General features: G+C 44.7%; 1 protein-coding gene across 1 annotated transcript in view; it reads left to right on the forward strand.

The window, feature by feature from the left end:
• The window catches only part of LOC119397145 (medium-chain acyl-CoA ligase ACSF2, mitochondrial), a 168,559-nt gene that overhangs the window by 38,724 nt on the left and 108,007 nt on the right, over window positions 1-21,828 (forward strand). Inside the window, exons 3-4 of the mRNA XM_049416726.1 lie at window positions 10,415-10,521; window positions 20,460-20,510. The gene's annotated coding sequence lies outside the window, so the exon portion shown is untranslated. The remainder of the gene's footprint in view (window positions 1-10,414; window positions 10,522-20,459; window positions 20,511-21,828) is intronic.

A 21,828-nucleotide genomic window follows, 5' to 3' on the forward strand; every position in this document is an offset into this window, starting at 1 on the left:
CACGCAATAGCGTGCGAACTGGAGGTGTGGGACATGTGGCTTTCCACTGCAGGAAGTGTGGGTGCGATCACATGTATTCGCAGTGCACTGCGACAGGAAGGAGCCAGGCACAAACAACACGCGAGATAATTGAAGCGGCGAAGATTGCAAGTTTGGGAGACATGTGCATTAGTGCACCTTCAATTGACCTATCCAAAAAGAACTAGACTTTCTAAGCAAGGCCCACAGGGTGACTAGACGATAGTGGTAGTCGGAATGACCGCTTGATCTCTTAAAGAAGAAAAAAATCCGGTATCAGGTTGTTTGATTGCTTATCATGCATACTTATCTGTGGTTTTACATGAAGCCTTCCTGTACAATGCACCTGCGTGCGTTGCTTTTTGTTGTCTATATATATATATATATATATATATATATATATATATATATTTACTATATATATATATATATATATATATATATTGTACCACTGTAGAAAATAAAGCATATGTTGGAAGTCAGCGCTGTGTCTGCGTCGTTTTTCGTCCCTGTTCTTTTGCGCGCTCAAAAAGTCAAACATGAATTACCAACTTGCCGATGCCTACGCTCTCTCAATATATATATATATATGTGTGTGTGTGTGTGTGTGTGTGTGTGTGTGTGTGTGTGTGTGTGTGTGTGTGTGTGTGTGTGTGTGTGTGTGTGTGTGTGTGTGTGTGTGTGTGTGTGTGTGTGTGTGTGTGTGTGTGTGTGTGTGTGTGTGTCATTCCATGCCAAGTGTCCCAGACGTGGCGCTCGCACATCACAGATTTTGCTGATAAAATTTGTGCCTTTTTCCTGTGCCACATGGAGTATTGTGGCAAAACACTTTTGGTCGAAAAAAATTTTGACAATCATGGCACCCCCTCGAAATTCGCTTCTATTTATTAAACTGTACCTAATAGAAAAATGTGTATAAAATCTATTTTTGTGTGTTGAGCTACGAAACCGCGCTTGCGCTATCACAGAGGTTCTGTTTAGCTGTCCCATTCATTATTTCCGATTTTTTTTGTGTTTCACTACCAGCTACGTAGCTTCAATAACTACAAAAATCTTCAATGTTCGTGAATTTTTCTTGAGCTATTTGCAACTCACCCTAACCAATATTAATCATAGCCTGATTTCCAGGAAAGTGTATTTTAGTATAGAAATGTTTAGGGGTAAAATAGACTTCAAATCTTTCCGAAAAAATTGTGATATTTGAGAAAATGTACGATTTGTCACATGTTTGACCGTATTTTTCATACTGATGCGGTCAAAGTAAAAATCCTCGTCATGTGGCGTTTGATAGAAGACTTCATCGTTAAGTAACGAAGAAAGTCTAATCAAATCATTTTTTTTGTTTTAAGGAAGAAAATAATTTTTGAATTTGGCCCTCCGATCGCGCAGTGCGTTTCATTTTGCTGCCACTTCGCCGCAAAGCACGTGGTCGCCCTTACAGCTGACACTCGTCACAGGCAGCGGCCAGATGCGAGATGTATGTCAGCGGCTCGTGAGTGGTCGAAAGTCTTGTCGCGCTGTCAGGGCGACGAGTAATGAATTTGCGTTACAATGAGCATTTGCTAGGCGGGCCCAATGGGAAATATGGACGCCCGAGAGCAGCATGTGGAGTCGTTGCCACAATGTCCTAGAGGGACGTCTGCACAACTAGCATACACATACTGAAAGAAATAATGCACACTGTACACACTTCTTTCTCAGGGTATACATGTTGTACAGACGGCCTCTAGCACAATGTGCCAACGACGCCATAGGCTGCTCTCGGGCGTCCATACTTCCCATTGGGCCCGCCAAGCAAGCTCACATTGTAACGCGAATTCATTACTCGTCGCCCTGACATCAACGTGACAAGACTTTCGACCACTCACGAGCCACTGACATACATCTCGCATCTGGCCGTTGCCTGTGACGAGTGTCAGCTGCAAGGGCTACCACGTGCTTTGCGGCGAAGTGGCAACAAAATGAAATGCACTGCGCGTTCGGAGGGCCAAATTCAAAAATTATTTTCTTCCTTAAAAGAAAAAAATGATTTGATAAGACTTTTTTCATTACTTAACGATGAAGTCTTTTATCAAACGCCGCATAACGAGGATTTTTACTTTGACCGCATCAGTATGAAAAATATGGTCAAACATGCAACAAAATCGTACATTTTCTCTAATTTCACAATTTTTTTTCGGAAAGATCTGAAGTCTATTTTACCCCTAAACATTTCTGTACTAAAATACACTTTCCTGGAAATCAGGCTATTATTAATATTGGTTAGGGTGAGTTCCAGATAGCTCAAGAAAAATTCACGAACTTTGAAGATTTTTGTAGTTTTTGAAGCTACGTAGCTGGTAGTGAAACACAAAAATTCGGAAATAATGAATGGGACAACTAAACAGAACCTCTGCGATAGCGCAAGCGCAGTTTAGAAGCTCAACACACAAAAGTAGATTTTATACACATTTTTCTATTAGGTACAGTTTAATAAATAGAAGCGAAATTCGAGGGGGTGCCAGGACCGTCAAAAATTTTTCGAGCAAGAATGTTTTGCCACAATACTCCATGTGGCACAGGAAAAAGGCACAAATTTTATCAGCAAAAGCTGCGATGTGCGAGCGCCACGTCTGGGACACTTGGCATGGAATGACCCTTAAATATAAGAGGTACAGAAAGATCACGAAGGTCCTGATACTGTAGGAAGGCATTTGACACACGACGTACGTTTTAGCACTATGCTAATGCTAAAACGTACGTCGTGTGTCAAGTACCTTATATATATAAGGTATGATATATATAAATATATATATTTAGCGGTGGTATGGAGAGTTCTGTACAGAACTGAAATACAGGAACACCGTCCAGAAATACAGCGAGACACACTACTGTCAGAATGAGTGAGATATGAAAAGCAATAGTTTCGCTAACATCGTTCATTACTGTCAAATGCGGCAATATACTAGACCTGGCATAAACATTAGCATAGCCAGCAGTCAGTTTTTATGAATAGGAATCAATGGCCAGCCATCAAGCACTTCTTTGCGACATCCATTACATATTTTATGTGGCATACAGCGCAAAACATGCAACATGTGTAGTTCTCATGTAGTACAGGATTCTCATGTGGTCATCTGAGATACAGGACCCCAATAGGTGACACAGCTTGCGTGCATGAGCTTGGCAGTGTCGTGTTCCCAGACCATGTCAGGGTCAGGTGGCATTCTGGCGAAAAGGACAGTAGGTTGCACTGATTCGAGACCACTCACGGCCAGACCTTAAGCGTGGCTATTCCGAATTCTTGGACACGTCTTGACTACCTCGAGACATGAAGTTTCCAAGGAGGCTTCCTGGTCAAATGCAGCTGTAGAGCTTCAATGTGCAGTCTTGAAGCAACCTGAAATAGTCAAGTGCACAAAAATAAACACATGATGACAGACAGATCGATCACCTTTTAATCTGACAAGGGCAGCGCTCACACACCAGATTCCATGAAGTGTCATGGCAATGAACAAAACCAGGGATACTCATTAACTTTGCTGTACTTTGAGGGTCTGTTACTCCCTTAGCCAGCTGCAACTGTTTCCGCTGCATGACCTCCGTACAATTAGAAGGATGTTTTTTTAGAGAACGCATATTTCTTATCAAAATTGTATAATAGTCACGCTCAAGATGTTTTCGCGCACACACTCTATGTCAAGAAGGAAATAGTTTGCTGCAACTAAAATGGCAATGAAGAGATCAATTAACAAAAACTCATTAATTAACTTTTAATTCCTGACCTGGAGGTAGTTATTTATATTAGAAAGTTGTATCGCGTGCCAATTTATGGCATACACATTTTTTTTAATCGCGAAAGTTACACGTAATTCGTGATATTCATCCTTGAATTTCAAGGACAAAATCGAAACTGATAGCGCCTGACGTGCAGGAAACGTCGCTTCTCTGTTACGTAAGCTCGGAGCTACACGTGAAAAGAAGGTGATGATAGTTTAATGAAGGTGGGCCGAAGCAGAATGTGATCAGGAAAATCTGCAAGCATTCAGAAATACACAAGTAAACAGCTTATTATTTGGGTGCGATGTGTGGTACTTATCTGTAAACATAGAAAGAAAAGGTTGATATTACTGCCGTTTCGGATGCGCGCATCTCGAAAGAAACAAATGAGCACCAAACGCCACATGCAAAGGTAAGGCGATCCGCTGACGCAAGTTAGATGACTTGCCAGTTTTCACGAAAAGGTACGACCACGACGCGCCTTCATTCAAATTTCGTCACTCCCTTGTCGCGGGCAGCTCCGGTCTGGCGTAACAGAAAAACCGCGTTTTCTGTGTGCCGGACACGATCAGTTTTGATTTAGCCCTTAAAATTTCACAATAAATACCTCGAGTTACGTAAAACTTTCATGATTTCTGAAAAATGGGTATACCATAAAGCGGCACGCACTACAAATTTCTAATATAAACAACTGCCCTCAAGTCAATAAATAAAAATCAGTTAACGGGTTTTTGTTAATTAGTCCCGTCAACGCATTTTTTGTTGCGGCAGAATATTTCCGCCTCGAACTAGAGTACTACTGGAGCGTGACTGTCATAGAGTTTTTTTATAAAAGATATGTACTGTCTGAAAAAAAATCACCCTGTATAGCATGGCAGCAGTATTTTAATAATAATAATAATTGTTGGGGTTTGACGTCCCAAAACCACGATAAGATTATGAGAGACGCCGTAGTGGAGGGCTTCGGAAGTTTCGACCACCTGGAGTTCTTTAACGTGCACCTAAATCTAAGCACACGGGTCTAAACCATTTTCGCCTCCATCGAAAATGCGGCCGCGGCGGCCAGGATTCGATCCCGCAACCTGCGGGTCAGCAGTAGAGCACCATAACCACTAGACTAGCAGTATTTTAACGAGGACCTGTAGGTCGCGGGATCGAGTCCCGGCCTCGGCGGCTGCATTTTCGTTGGAGGCGAAAATGTTTGAGGCCCGTGTACTTAGATTTAGCTGCACGATAAAGAACCCCAGGTAGTCGAAATTTCCAGAGCCCTCTACTACGGCGTCTCTCAATCATATCGTGGTTTTGGGATGTTAAACGCCAAATGTTATTATTAGTTTAACGAAGAAAACGGCAAAATGTGTATACAGCTACACGAAATATGGCGAATGTACGACAAGACTAGGCTTGCCTTCACTGCCTTCTTTCTGTCGCATCATTGTGAGCGTGCCCTTCTAGTGCCTGGCTTCAGAACAGCTGCACGAAGGTGCAGCTATTCTAAAGGCCTAATGTGCCATTTTTTCTTCAAATCTATATCAACAGGCAAAGGTCTCGTTTTTCCGTTTGTCTGGAAGGACAACCCACCAGCCAGCGTTGACCAGTATAGAGAGTTGGGAGCAAACTCGGGCAAACTGTGCAGCACAAACATCACCTCAAACCTCAAACAATTGAGGTGATGAGAAGCGGTCAAACAAAAATGTACAGTGCTGAAGTGACTTATATACATATTAAAAACAACAGCTGATTATGGCACGAAATTGGGACAATTAAGGTGCATTGTAAAAGAATGTCAAATGAGGTACCCTGCTGTAAAAAGTGCTAAATATTCATTGCAGAGTATGGCGAATAGAATTCAAATAGGATACAGCGAGTGTTTCGAGGTATAATGACGAAGCAATAATTGCTAGAGATTTATGAGCGAAAAGCACAATGCGATTAAGCGGTGCTACATAGTGGGAGATCACGGATTAATTTCAACTACCTGGAGTTCTTCAACGTGCACAAATCAGAGGGCATGGGAGTTTCTGTATCTCGCCCCCTTCTAAATGCAGCTGCCGGGGTCAGGAATAGAACCCGCGTCCTTGGGCTTCGCAGCGTAACACTTCCAAGTCCATTTTAAAGGATTTTTGTCCACTGCCCACAACATCACTGTAGACTGTATCTTTGTGTTGAAAATAATAACGAACTGAACCACGGCTGGTATAACAAAGGCATCAAATATCCACGCAACACAGCGTTTGAGCAGTATCTTTACTGCCATTATTACTAGCCGGTGTTGTGTTTACTATTAGGTACTAGCACCACACCACATTAGACAAAGCAAGTATCACAGGAGGATGAGGTTATGCTCGTATGCAGTTTGTGGACAAAAAAAAAAAAAACTACAGCTTTGAAGTGAACTCACATTTACCTTTGTTGCATGATAATTTTTAGCATCATAAGATCAAGTCACCACTGTTTCAATTAAATGAAACCGTGCTACAAAAGCTATTGCATCAAAGTTTTATAGCAGTTACGCACGCACGCACGCACGGACGCGCGCGCGCGCACACACACACACACACACACACACACACACACACAAACAAACAAGCAAACACGGCGAGAAGTTCGAATATGCAGCGAATAAATACGTATTAAACGTGTTTCAACGTCTGGGTAGCAAAGGAAAGAAACACTAAATTCTAGAGTTTCACGAGCCAAAATCATGATCTGGATATCAGGCATGTTCGGGCCGGGTGCATTAGATTGATTTTGATCAGCTGATCTTACTTACGCTTCAAATATATATCGGTGCAACGTTGCTCTACGTGTCACCATACTCGACTTGCAACCGAGATTTCAACTCGCAATTTCATGTTTTTCTGGCATGTATGGAATAAGGAAACACGATATTGGCGCGCACCACTCCGTTTTACCCGCTACTGGATAGTCCAGTGCGGTTTTCGTCGTTGCCAAGCCATTGAAACACGATAGCAAAATCCGTGCAACTGGAACATCAGAAAGACAAGTGGCAAAGCTACGTGTGAAGCGAATAAAAGAGTTGTAGGCAGAAGCCGGCAGAACTCACCTGAAATCTATAACGACCGTAGGAGCGTCGTCCACAGGCTTCGTCTGTCGGTGCCACTGGGATCCGTCATGCGCTGCCATCTTGCTCAGGCAAGTTCACGACGAAACGAAGCTTACTGCAGGGACTTCTCCGTCCGGAGGCTGCTTTTCCCAAACACTGAGTGACACTGCTTCAGCCAGTCACGGCAAGCGTGAGCCGACGACACGATACTACGCCACGAATGCATAGCACGGAAGGAAAGTCACGCAAAACGATCAGCCAGACACGGCAAGAGCGAACCGACGATACGATACTACGCCACGAATGCATAGCACGAAGAAAGTCACGCAAAACAATCACTTGCAATCACGCCTGACGACACAGATTATTCTGGCGGACTAAAGAACGACCACAACGAGACGGATCACGAACAATACCGTCTAACGACGCCAAAATGGCTGTCTCGTATTGATGGCTTCGGCTTTGGATTAAAGTAGCCTCCACGAACGCCTACGTGGTTTCGGTTTTGTTTTGGTGCTATAGAACACACATCCATGCATAGTTAAAGCTCTATTTAATAATATCAGGGTGGAGGAGGCGAAGCGTGCCCTGTGTGTGTCTGTAAGGGCTGTACGGTGGGAGGGGGCGCAGGTGAACGTGCATCCCCTGCTCTAGGGGCTAGGGAGAGTGCGGTGACGCCGTGTGTGCGTGCCTAGCTGTGCTCAACGTTTGCTGAGCGATTTGGTGGCCCGCGTGTATTATCGTGAAGATATAGTTTAGCTGTGGCGGGCAGAAATGATGACCACGCGAGGTATAATTCTGGTAGTATTGTCGCTCTTTAGGAGACGCGGTAAAGCGTCGCCTTGATAACCGGTCTGCGCGGTTATCATGCCAGCTTTGCGGCACATGTTTTTACGGCCGTCGAGTTAGATGTGTTCCCAATCGCCAGTGCGTTCAACACCATGCACGTCCATTTCACTAATAAATGTATGTTTTCTGCCATACATGCTGTCGTAGGAATCTACAAACCTCGCTTGCAAACGTGCGAAGATTCGCAAATTTGTCAGCGCTGCCATTGTTAAACGTTGTCATAACTCTGAATGTTTCGCTTGGGGGCAAGATTTTTTAAGAACCCTGTTTACTTGTAGACGTTTTCGAAGCGCCGTTCAGCAATATCGTAACTGAAGCCATAACACAATACGTGCGTAATTCCACATTTTACGAATCCATGTTATATATTCTCAACCAAAATTTTTCGGTATACCACAAGCCAAAGCAGCGAACTGTATCTTGGTCGCAGCCAGTGAAGCTTTCTTTTAAAAAAAAAAAACCCACCCTGTATATGCAGAACCATCACTGACTCCCTTGGAGCAAGGGAGTCATCTATTTCATTCAGGAGCGTCGACCAGAGCATTGTGACTCCCCTTAGAAAAAAAGGTGGTCATCGGCTGCCACAAAGAGAGTCAAGTAGACGTGACTCCCTTTTGACTCTCTTTTTTTTAAGAGTGTACAGTGGCGTGTTCAACGCCGCAGCAAATTGAAAAGCGCTGACAAGACTCAAGAGACCCATGCCGAACAGTTGAATCGTGTTTGCTGATTCTACCTTCTCAAAGGGGCAGAAGGATAACTAAAGAGTGTAGGGGTTCAGTGACTCTTTTTTGCTTATTTTTTCTTAGAATGTGTAAATTAGGTAGCGTTTACAGCGTTTTATAGATGTGTTAGATATCTGTATTATTTTGGCGCTCATGATCAATTTTTGGATATTTTTGAATAGTGTAATCTTATACAGAAATGGGCGAGTTTTCTTTTGTTGCCATACTTATTCAAGAGGCTCTGACCCTTGTTCAGCTAGGTGCTTCAAACTGCCAAGGCGTTTATTGCCTACAGAGAGATTATCTGCTAGGTCTACAAGTTTCTTCTAAAAAGACGAATGCGACAGAGATTGTTCTGTTAGTTATATTTCTCTGGAGCACGTGTAGAGCCACTTTGTTATCCAACAAGTTTTGTTCATTAGCTTTGACACCTAAAGCTTCGAAGTCATAAGATTGCGTGAGAGGCCTGGAAAGAGTGCCCTCTTCTACGCAGTTTCGGAGCACGATGGCAGTGAAAAGTTGAATGTCGTTGCCTGGGAAACGAAGGCGCCATTGTCCAGTCTATCCTAATTTAGGGGGAACATCTCTTAGTCCTTTTCATTATTTCGACCCGGATCTCAAGTGGCCTGGCAAGAGTTGCCACCGACAATCTGGGCATTCAAATATACGTACAGAATTTCCGTTGTCTGTATCTAAGTTCTTGAAGAAAAAATCGTAGCTGCAAACGACACAAGGACAGACAGGTGCACGGGACTGGCGCGTTGTCTGACCTGTCTCTCCCTGTGTCGTTTTGCGCTATGATTTTTTCTCCAAGAAATCATGAACCAACTAGCCCAAGAAAACGTTCTGCTACGCTCTACCCAAGGAATGTGCTCGTGCACTCAATTCAATTTCTCGAGTGATATCTGTGGATGCATCTGGAATGCAGCTGTGCTCATTGCAGATAGCCTTCACCATTAGAGCTTTGATTTGAGTGCCTTGACGTGGCCTTTTTGCGAAGACGGTCACGCGAACGCTTCTACCTGTTTTCTGCGTCGTCTGCCCGTTGAAAACTCCTACATTCTCTGGTTACCTCTGCATAATCTTATATCCTAGTATGCGTGACGCATCTTTATTAAAGGAGCGATGACTGCCACCGCCCAAAAGTGTCCTGTAGTGCGTTAAAGAATTCTCGCCATCAAGGACTGCTATAATATCACAGGGCGTGCTTGCTCTAAAAAAAAAAAAAAAAAAAACAGCAGGCCTGCGCGGAGGTGGTAGCACACTCTAGGCGTACGCTGGATGAGCGGGCTTTATAGAGCCCTATAAGATTTCATTATTTTGTGAAGTATTGAAGCATCCACTAAACTACAATGCATAATTTATGGAAGTTTCGCGTTATTTTGGCACCTGCTGCAAGCACATTTGCAAGGTACCCACTACGCAATAAATGAGCCCATATTTTACGAACGAGCGAAAGACCCACTACGTGTCTGTAAGTCAATACGCCCACCTAAGTAGCTGCACACTTTATTGTTGATTGGGCTCATGATGAAGATCATGATGGCAAAGAGTTATGCATGAGTCCTTTGTAACGGGTGGAAAGTTTAAACGAGTCACTCGTTGCCCAGTTCACATGGTCTGACAACTGGTGCGATTTTATAACCTTAAACCACGCAGTATTGCGTCTGTGGCGCGATTCCTGGCTATGCACAGCACTTGTATAGGGTCTTATTTCTACAGCGGTCTAAATCGCCGACGTGGCTCTGATAACGGCAGAAATGCACCTTGAGTGTCCATGTACTTGCTACCGCAATAAAATAAATTTATGCATGCAGCAGGCATAATGTTTAATTGTATCGCCAGGAGCACGGCCAACAAGACTATACCATGATGATGATAGTGTATTTTGATGACACCTTCGTTTCGGCGACACTGGAGTGAAGCGCCACGCTGCTGGGGTCTTTATTAGGGATGTTTCCAGTAACGTGAATAATCGGTGTGTGTTTTCGTTTTGCAGACGTCGTGTAGAGTACTCCTGGTTGGTCGGGGTTTCAAAAAGCAGGACTACTCACAGTGGGCTCAGGACCTGGCTGGAGGCCACAGAGCGCCACTCTCTCTGGAGAGGTGAGAAATTACCTGTGAATATTTATTTGTTTCTTTATTTAATACGTCATGGGCCCTTCAACAGTGCTATCTGATGTGGGCGATGACAAGGTGCGAAGACAGAGCACATCTTAGAGAGAGAGAGAGAAATAAAGCAAGAATAAAAAGTTTAGGGAGGTCAACCAGATGAGCGTCCTGTTCGCTATCTTACAAAAAGGGTAAGAGAATGAAAAAAAAAAAGACAGAGATGACGAACACGAGCATTAGCTTCTAATTCTCATTCCGTAACGGTGAGTTCTAACTCAAGAGAAGAAATTTTGAGAAGTAAAGGATCATTTTTTTTTAATTGTAGCTTTGAAATCTACGTAACAAAAAACTTCGCAAACACTTGTTTGCGAACTTATATCGTTGAGAACATACGGAAAAATTTTTCAAACCTAAGAACAGCCCATCAACATGAACATTTGAGTTAATAGGGAGAATATAAATCATGCATGAAAGTACCATATGTTAGTTCTGTTCGACAAGTTGACTTGTCTTCTTCAAGGCTGGAACTGATTTCCTTAGCGCTTGTGTGTATACGGTTCGCACCCTCCAATCCAAACAAAGGAGGAGAGGGTAACTGCGAAAGTGGGGGTGTGGGGGGGGGGGATAGGCCTCCGGGACGAATTGGGTGAGACAAATAGAAAAGGGTATGACGTGAAAAAAAAGCAGAAAAAAAAACAGGGGGCGTAGGGGTAGACATTTCGCTGAATTGTAGTTGTGAGAGGAAGCACCACTTCTCAATGGTAGGTTAGAAATTCCTAGCAGAAGGGCTTAATTCCCATTGGTTTTTGTTGTGTATCCACCATATCGGATCAAGAGCCCCTTTAGAAACGTTAATACCTGCTGGCTGGTGTGCATGGAACTTGTGAATAAAGTATGACTTTATATTTTCTGTCTCTTGGGGACCGGAAGTTCCACTGAAGTGTGTAAAGTTTCAGATCTTCGAAGTCGTGACGAGCTACAATGCTGTGCCACTGCTTTCGGTAATTTCATTGCCGTGTTCGCCCGATGCCCGTTTAATCTAACATTAACAGGCTGTCCCGTTTCACCAATCTACCGTTTGTGACAATATGTTTCTTTTTCGATCATGTAGATAACGTTTGAACTAGTGCAGGTAAAACTAGTTTTTATATGATGGACATAGTCACTTCGGATGCTTTTAACTATAACGTCATCTTGAAGGCGTTTACATGTCTTACATCTTGGAACAAGGTGTTATGTTGGCAGTTGAATGAGGGTTTACTTTTACATGCACTAACATATTGCCACGCCCGCTTCTTCTTTTATTTTGATGTGTTCGAGTTTGACCAGCAAGGACGGTTATCAACGCTCGACGCTGGCCGCGAAGCAGTGTTCGAGAAGCTTCACGATTTTAGTCGATCGTTTTGTTAAGATTGCGCGCCGCACGCGAATGTTCCAGCTTTGTCGAGAGATAAGGCCGCCACCAGCGATATTGCTGGAAAGTTCCATAGCGCTTGTATAAAAACCGACGCGCTTGACCGCTTGTCAGTTGATCGATGGTCGACGCTCTGTTCGCCGCTATCAGTGTATCACTGTAGTTTGATTTTCAGTTTCCCGGCCACAAGTTCGGCCTAATAAAGAGTTTCATCTCGAAGTGCTGACTGCTGCCTTCGTCGACGTCACGACCACGTGACAATATCCTTAAAATTCCTATTGCGGTGATACATGACGTTTGGTACTTCAGGAAACGCTTTTCGAAGGCGCTCGTTGCTTGGCAATGTTAGATAATACCTACGGAGGATAATATTTATGTTTGGGAGCGCATTTCAGTATATCCATGCTGGCAGCTGGTTGGGCTGGGCTACGGGGGCTCTTTTGGCTAGTGTTGATTTCCTATCTAGTTGACGTGCTTCGTTGTAGACCTTGTTCAGAGTGTCTTGCGGGTAATGTCTCTCAAATATTGTTTTCTTGAGGTTGCTTAAGTGGTGAACGTAGTGACCGTCGTCACTATATAAAAGCTTATACCCTGCGACATGCAATGGCCTTTCTAACAATAACGGCGATGGCGTAGATTTTATACGTTGCCCTAGCCGCCTACGACTTTGTGCTCTCCTGGCCGTTTCGTTAATCGGATGTATACCAAAATTCATATGGAATAACATGACCGTATTACGAACATAAATGACAGGTTATAACATGAAAATCATGATATACATGTCATGACCAGCATGATTTACATTCCATGGCCTTGGGCCTCTTGCGGCCATTGCGTTAATTTCATATATACCAAAACAGGTATGACGTGACAAGAGTTCATGGTGAACATAATGACAGGTCCTAACGTGCAAATCATGACACGCATGTCATGTGCGACATGATTTATATGACATGGTCTCGGGGCGCTCGCGGCCGTTTAAATGAATGGATATATGCGAAAACTGGTATGACGAGACATTTCGACATGACGAACATAACTGACACGTGGTAACATGAAAATCATGACACGCGTGTCATGCGAGTCATGATTTACGTGCCACGCTCATGAAGCACTCGCGGCCGTTTCGCTAGGTTGATATACACCAAAATTGGTATTGCACGACGCGACTGTATGACGAACGTAAATTAGAGGTGGCGACATGAAAACCATGACATGATGCATGTCATGTATGTCATGATTTAGATGCCACGCTCATGGTGCATTCGCGGCCGTTTCGCTGGCTTGATATACACCAAAATTGATATTGCGCGACGCGACTGTATGACGAAAGTAAATTAGAGGTGGTAACATGAAAATCATGACACGTGTGTCATGCACGACATAATTTACATGCCACGCTCATGACGCACTCGCGGCCGTTTCGCTGGCTTGATATACACCAAAATTGGTATTGCGCGATGTGACTGTATGAAGAACATGAATAACAGGTGGTAACGTGAAAAACGTGACATGTATGTCGTGTATGTCATGATTTACATGCCACGCTCATGGTGCATTCGCGGCCGTTTCGTGGGCTTGATACACACCAAAAATGGTATTGGACGACGCGACTGTATGACGAACGTAAATTAGAGGTGGTAACATGAAAATCATGACATCTGTGTCATGTACGACATGATTTACATGGCACGCTCATGGTGCGCTCGCGGCCGCTTCGCTAGAATGATATGCACAAAAATTGGTATTGCGCGATGTGTCTGTATCAAGAACATGAATAACAGTTGGTAACATGAAAGCCATGACATGCATGTCATGGTTTTTACATGCCACGCTCATGGTGCATTCGCGGACGTTTCACTAGCTTGATATTGGCCAAAATTGGCATTGCGCGACGCGCCTGTATGACGAACGTAAATGAGCGGTGGTAACATGAAAATCGTGACAGGCAAGTCATGTGCGACATGATTTACATGCCACGCTCATGATGCGCTCGCGGCCGTTTCGTTCGCTTGATATATACCAAAATTGGTATTGCGCAACGTGACTGTATGAAAACACATGGAGGAAGGAAAAACTAAGGAGAGGCCCTATCGTATCCCAATGCATTGCGAAAAGTGTGGCGGAAGTGACGTCAGATTTAGGGGGCAAACAAACAGTTATGGGGCAAACAAAACAGCAGACGCCCCGCGGCGTGCTCTCCGCGGTGGTTCGCTTCTGCTCGAATCAGTAGTCCCGGAGTAAACTTAGCGCGCATTGTGCGGTTCGCACGCAGTAAAATGTTCCAAGCAGACGTTTACCAGGCTGTTCGTGCGTGGCAGGCTCGAGCGCTGCGTGCTGAAATTCTTCGTGGAGCGTTTTTGTGCAGCAGTACAGAAAGTACCGGTACGTGCCGTATTCAAAAACATTCAGCCTTTGCCTCATCGTATTCGAACTCACCTAGCAGTAACTTACGCGTTCTGCTGGGCGTTAGGCCTTTCTTTTTCTTTCTCGTAGCCCGATTTCCAGACCTAATGCGCGATTAGCGGTTCTTTGTTCGTGTATATGGAGTAAGCCTAGTAGCTATTCGGCGCAACGCCAACCTATAGTTGACGTAACTTCACTTCGAAAAGAGGACACCGCTGTATGTATACGCGACCGTGCATGTGAAGTTTGTAATTCCAGTGCACACACATCATAAGCACGCAGCGAGCACACACCGCACAATACATACATCACGTAGTCCGATAACAACAAAAGTTTATTGCCCTTTCGTTTGAACGACACAGCCTCTAAAACGTACGATGCCTTCAGCGCATGGTATGTACGGCGCGTCAGACGCCAAAAACAAAATTTCACGTTTGTGCCGAGTTGACAGAATGAGTAACAAGCAACAGAGCGCACATCCGAGAGCTTCGCACGCAAATACCATGACTTAGTGATCAGTAATGAAGCGAACGTATACGTACACATGAAAAGTGACACCCGGTACTGTCCGCAGCGCACGCGATTTGCACAGGGTATTCGCAATGTCCATAGACTGTCGCGCCGCCAAGCGGAATTCAGGAGCGTCCTCTCGAGGAGGGTTAGTAGACGACAAAATAGCAGCACTACGCACTCGCTCCTTTGTTCGGCTGTGCTAGCCTCAGTGTTAACGCGTTGGCAAGAAAGGAACACTACGACTTTGCATGTACCCTGCATCAGTGAACAAACCGGGCTCTCCGTGACACGAGAAATCTGATTCGTTCTTGCGAGACGCGAAGTTTTCGTGAAAATACTGGCAACTCGCGCTTTCAGTGCTAGCACACAGCGTACACATACTATCAGTGCTATCAGCTTAGCGAGGCTTTCTGTACCACGTAGGTTAGTTAAATGTTATCGTCTTACACATTCAGTTGAAGCTCACCCTGTTTTACTTGCATATATGCATTGGTCAGTGTTTCTTGTAGTGCATGAATCCCAAAACACTGTACGCGGGAGGTCGCGCGGGCTCGCTATGTGCTCTTGTATAACTGAGCGATCTCAAGCTGGCGATACACTAAAATAGGGCCTCTATCCTTTGTCAGCAAAGCGCTGTTACGAATCGTGCGAGCGACGTTTCAATCATTCGAGTACGCGTCTGCTCGACGCCTTTCGTGGAGCGAACGCTTTCCCCGCCGTCCTTCGCCAGTGTGTTGGTTTCAGACACCCAGCGCTGCGCCGTTTGTTTTTGTACGTTTGTTGATAGGTGGCAGCACACTGCAAGCGATTTGCTTGTTGACCTGTCTGAGAGCAAGATTGGCAAGATGTTCTCAGCACCCAGACCGCCCAGACGTCTCTTTAATTGTAAACGTGGTGATGCGGAGTGGTCGAAGTCGTTCGGCGGAGGAAATTCTTCAGATTGCTTTCAGCAGTGATGTTGAAAGAAACCATCTTGACGACGAGGATTTTACACTGGACGTAGAAGACTGTGAAAGCACCGAGAGTGACAGCGACGATGAACGATCAGCTGCTAACTCACGAGGAGCGAGTTGCACTTCACGTCCCCTCGTGCGTTAATGTTCTTTCACGCTCGTAAGTCACTTTGATTGTATTTAATGTGTCATATCCTTAAGCGAGATCAAAATAAAGGCATAGGTCTTCTTGTGCACAGCATGTATCACAATTATTGTGGATATTATGGAGCGCCGCATGCCGCCAACACGCTCGAGCTCGACCAGCGAAGCGAAATGGTTAGAGCGATGGAACGTGCAGTCACGGCCACAATCCACGCTTCTCGGCTAACTTCTTCGACGTTGCGAAAAGCATACGTGTGCATTCTTTTTGATATTCATGTTTTGATCGTGCTGATCGAACCTGCAACATGCGAGTGAAGTGAATTGCACACGGCTAGAGTCTCAGCATGGCTGTGACACAAGCGCTACTGAATGGGATGTTAAATGCTTGTGTTCCGTTGACCGTTGAAGACGTAACTCCGCGTTCCCTACTGTGCAAGTAATGGCGACGGCGTATTGTTTGCAAACCATCACCACGTTAAACGCGCGGTCCTGTGCAGCAGCGATGGCGCTACTCGCTGGCGGCCTACTACTGCGGCAAATCCGTCAGGCAGACTCGGTACGTATACTACCTCGGAGTGCCGTTCAGCTCATATATCAATTCTAGTTCATGCAGTTTTATGTAGCACGCACAGGGTTTCGCAAATCATCGTTATGCACGGTAACGGAGCTGAAATATTACCTTTATTGGGTAATATTTACACAGCAAATAATTAGGTGGCGAGTACTTAGCACTTTCCATGGTTTGGGAAAGTATTTTAGTCTCATATCCATTTCAGCACAGCTCATGACTTCATCCGGTGAAAGTGGCACGGGCCGTACGTCCGCACGTCCTATCTGTTCCTATGCTAACAAACGGGTTGACCCTCCTCCTGGCGCCATCTTGAAAAGCACGGCGCGCCACCTATAGTTCGTGGGCATTGCGAATACGCAACATCTGGGCATTGCGTAGCTTTCCTAAAGAACACACACAAAGAGCAGCATGCGTGAATCGACTACACCGCTGCACGGCGAAAAACAAACAAACAAAAAAAGGCTGCAAAGTTTCGCGATGCGCGCATGCGCTTGCAAACGTCGCGACGGAAATCGCGAAATGTTTCGCTGCGCCTTCGCTAGGAGGCGATGCGGGTGTTTGCGATGTGGAGGCTTCACGAATATGACGTCAGGGCCTCTCCTTAGTATTCCTTCCTCCATGGACAAACATATATGACACGTGGTAACTTGAAAATTATGATATGCATATCATTTACGGCATGATTTACATGCCATGCTCATTGTCCGATCGCGGCCGTTTCGCTAGCTTGATATACACCAAAATTGGTATTGCGTGACGCGAATGTATGACGAACATAAATGACAGGTTGTAAAATGAAAACCATGACATGCATGTCATGTATGGCATGATTTACATGCCATGGTCATGATGGACTTGCGGCCATTTCGCTCGTTTGATATACACCAAAATTGGTATTGTACGATGTGACTGTATGACGAACATATATTACAGGTCCTAACATGCGAATTATGTTATGCATACCATGTACGGTATGATTTACGTGACACTGTTATGGTGCGCTTCCGGCCGCTTAGATAACTGGATATATACCAAAATGGTATGGCATGACAGGAGTGCGTGATGAACATAAATGACCGGTCATGCAATGTGTATACCAGAATGTACGTTTCATTGGCATGGTATATACCACATTGTGCATGCACGCGTGCATGGCAAATATGCTATATATGGTGAACTAGATGCCATGGCATGAATGATTTCATTTGGCTCAAAAATAAACAAAGCGATGTATGCAGCTCTTTGCTGGCTGCTTCGCATTACATCGATTCCCACAGTGCGTGGGATCTGCCGGCTTTTTTTGTATTTGACTTGTAGCGCCAGCTATTGGCATTAAGAAGAACCAGAAACTCGTTAACATATGACCTCTGAGCTTGAAGTTGGCGCATGTCTTTCAGGCCAAGTGTTCGGCCAATACACTCACTCTTGCAAACCCTACCGATGAACTTGACTACGGCTCTCGGAAAGAGTTCAAAGATATGACGGGCGGTTTGGTGTCGAAGCTTCTAGGGAACAAGCTAAGTCAACAACATCAGTTGTTGACTGACGAACAAGCATCAGTTGAGAACTTACGGGCCACGCAGTACACGGCGAAGACTTAACAGATTCGAGGCGGGTGGTAGCCATTTTGGCAGCGGCGACGACACCGTTACGTAGCGGAAGTCGCCGCCGGCCGCTCGTTCATTGATTCTGCGTCCATCGAACTGCTTCCGGCGCCGACGCTGACGCCAGTGATGTCTTGACCGTCCTGGGGTGGACGTTTCGGCCACCGTCACCTGTAGCGTCGACGTCGGGTGACGCCGGAGAACGAAACGCCGGCAAAAATTACGCGCGTGGTTCGGCCGTAAAACTGAGAATGCTGCTGAACGTGAGCGGATGGTACCGTGAAATCTGCAGCAGTAGAATGAAACAACACTGAAACTTGGGCCAGTTGGCTGTACTTCGTGATGAACCGGCAGCGCAACCACACAGAGACAGAAAAGAAGAAACGCGAACACACAGCGCTGACTCAAAACTAAATATTCTATTTCAGAAACGACACTCATAAGAACAACCCACGTATGTTTCCCGCATGCCTAAACTGAAGGAATGCAAAACCGTTCATGTATTAGTGAACCATTGGCGACGTTACAAGATTGTCAGTGAGAAATTTTAGACCAGTACATGGGACTTTGATGCAATGCTTTTTGTGTTCGCTTGGTTTTTTTGTTGATAGGCAATGATTTTTGCGTTCCTTCAGTTTGCACATGCGGGAAGCATACGGGGATTGTTCTTATAATTGTCCTTTCTAAAATAAAAAAAGAAATGTTGTGAGTCAGCGCTGTGTTTTCGTGTACCTTCTTTTTCTGCCTGTGTGTGGTTGCGCTGCCGGTAGATCATAAAGTGGAATGAAACCAGGGGCGTAGCCAGAAATTTTTTTCGGCGGGGGTTCAACCATACTTTATGTATGTTCGTGCGTGCGCTTGTATGTGTGCGTGCCTATATACGCAAGCAAAATTGAAAAATTTCGGGGGGGGGTTTCAACCCCCCACCCCCCCCCCCCTTGGCTACGCCCCTGAATGAAACGTTGGGCTATTTGAAATATTTCCATGCCTGATGCAGCGTTGAAAGACAGAGACGTAGAACCAGGTAGCACAAGACAAGCGCTGTCTCGCCATTTAGTTATTTAATCTGAATAAAAAAGAGCAAAAAAGGTGGGCCTAGAAGAGATGCGCAAAAGTCAGAAGAATCAGTTATGTTACCTAACATTGCACGTGCCAAGTGGGTACTTAAACCTTTTGATCGGAAATATCGACGCATGACGAACGCACACATCTCCCATTATTTCAATGTGAAAGGCTTCGATTACTTCAAGAGTAAATGTGGCTGCCGACGGGTTCTTCAAGAGACCCGGGTTTCGCGTAGTTGCGAAGATCCGGCTACACGTGAAGTTTTCGAAGCGCTCGCTATCAAATGTAAAAATAGAAGATGTGTTAGCTCTCGGTCCATAAATCTGACGGAAAAGCAATGTAACTATCTCTGCAACTAATCTTTTTTTTGACTAAAGAAGCTCTGTTACTTCAGTATAATAATAATAATAATAATAATAATAATAATAATAATAATAATAATAATAATAATAATAATAATAATAATAATAATAATAATAATAATAATAATAATAATTGCTGGGGTTTCACGTCCGAAACGCACGATATGAATAAGAGGGACACCGTAGCGGAGGGCTCCGGAAATGTGTACCATGTGGTGTTCTTAAACGTACGCTTAAATTGAAGTACACGAGCCTCTAGCATTTTGCCTCCGTCAAAATGCGGCCACTGAGGCCGGGATTCGATCCCGCGAACATCGGGGTATGTTAGTGTGTTCTCACAATTAACCAAAGCAGAGTGCTTAACAGCGCAAACGACCGGAGGGGATAGAAGAGACGAGACAGAGCGCTGTTAAGCACTCTTTGTCATGTTATACCAACACGCCCAATCTTATTGTCTCTTAAGTATTGTAACCAAAGCAGCTGGAAGTCAGCGCTAGACCTGTGTCTACATTACCATGTTTGCTTTGCACGGTTTTGCCTGTGTATGTGTATAGGTTAGAGCAACACAATGAGGAACATGAACGTTTTGTACGTGGTCACACCAGATCATATGATAATAATTTATTTAAGAGAGTGTTCACGAAGGCGATTTTTCTGACACTAAAGTTTAACAAAAAGTATGTTCCGGTCAGTTTTGGCAGAATTTGGTAGTTACAAATCATTAGGTAGTTTACAAATTTTCATTGCAAGAGTTTTGTACCATGAATTGTGCTTGAATATGTAAAATAGGACAGCCTTAGAATATACAACTCAATGTACATAATACATTCCAGATATACTCGATAAAGTGTCATGCAGTGTGGTTGTCTCCATGATGACCAACCAATTGTATAACTTCAGGTACCCTTCCCTCAAGTACATCATCTCGCTGGACAACGCCGCTGACACCAGGTGAGAAGGTTATGACAGAAATATATTGGAAATCATGTTCGATATAAAAGGAAAAACAAGCAGCGCAGTTTAAATATGTATTCTGGTTTTATTGTTGCCATGAGCCTGACTGTAGTCAGTTCTTATCCTGATTGGTTGAATACGCCGAAAAACATGGAAGAAGTCGAAAAACATGGAAGGCGCTTAAGCTTAGGAGTGGGACGAGATAGCGTTATTGGGTCAACCATTGACAAACATATATAAGTTCTTGAAATATTCACAGCATCACCAAAGTGATGGCTGAACTCAGGATGTCCAACGAGCAATGAATCAACCCTGCCCCTAGGGGCGTCTGAGGGCCAGGTTGGGTTCGATTTGGGCTCGAATCGGGAGTTTCATTCTTTGCATTCAATTTTTTCTCATAGACCACACCGCCGACGCCGGCGCTGACACTCCATATTCTGTATCACTGTCTCTTTAAGCATACCAAGATAAAATATCGCACCTTATGTGGCGTTCTGCATGTCAGCAGGTCGTGACCACTAAGCTAGAAGCATTCATCTTTCTTCATAGGTGTATTATAGCGCAGCACTTTGGTGCCCGTTCCTGCGTTGAGCGGCGTCGCCGTCGCCTCCGGTGGCATAACCGCGCGAACGAGTACGTGCCACAGGAATCGGGCAAGCCCCACTACCGTGTCCAACGAAAACTAAGTATCTGCCACGGGAATTAGGCAAGCAAACAAGACGACGTGCGTTCGTCGAAGGCGCTCTTGTACTCCATCTCACAAGCTGGTTGCAGCAGGGTGGAAGCTACGAGGTGTAAGCAAAGCGCACGCATGCGCAGCAAAACATAGTTCTTTTTGTAATTGCACAATTATTGAAGGTTAAGAAAACTACGTTGGTTTCGCACGTGCGACGTCACAGCAATACGTGAAACGCTAATCAAGATTCGCATGTAGGTCATAAACATTTAACTATTTACCGGTAACTGCCGATAAATGTGATGACGAACCAACATGGCAGCGCCGTGCAGACGCGATCGCCCGCTTCGATCCAATGCGCGCTTGCTACTTGCCCGCGGTCCTGACCGCAATAAATAAATGGCGGAATCAGCTATTGCTTTGTGTAATCTCGCGCTGAGGACAAAATATCCGGTAGGTTTTGTCCTTATTATTGAGATTAGCTGTTTGTTCAGCCACACCTGCTAAGCCTTGTACCTTAGAGTTTAAAAATGAATCTTGGAAACAGTGCAAAAGAGACACGAATACATTGCTGTCGAAGCGTGAAGACGCAGATATAACGCAAACACAAGCGCCGGTTTAGAAGTTTTGGGCAGACAG

Source organism: Rhipicephalus sanguineus, chromosome 6 (assembly GCF_013339695.2).
Source record: "Rhipicephalus sanguineus isolate Rsan-2018 chromosome 6, BIME_Rsan_1.4, whole genome shotgun sequence".
NCBI classification, from domain to species: domain Eukaryota; kingdom Metazoa; phylum Arthropoda; class Arachnida; order Ixodida; family Ixodidae; genus Rhipicephalus; species Rhipicephalus sanguineus.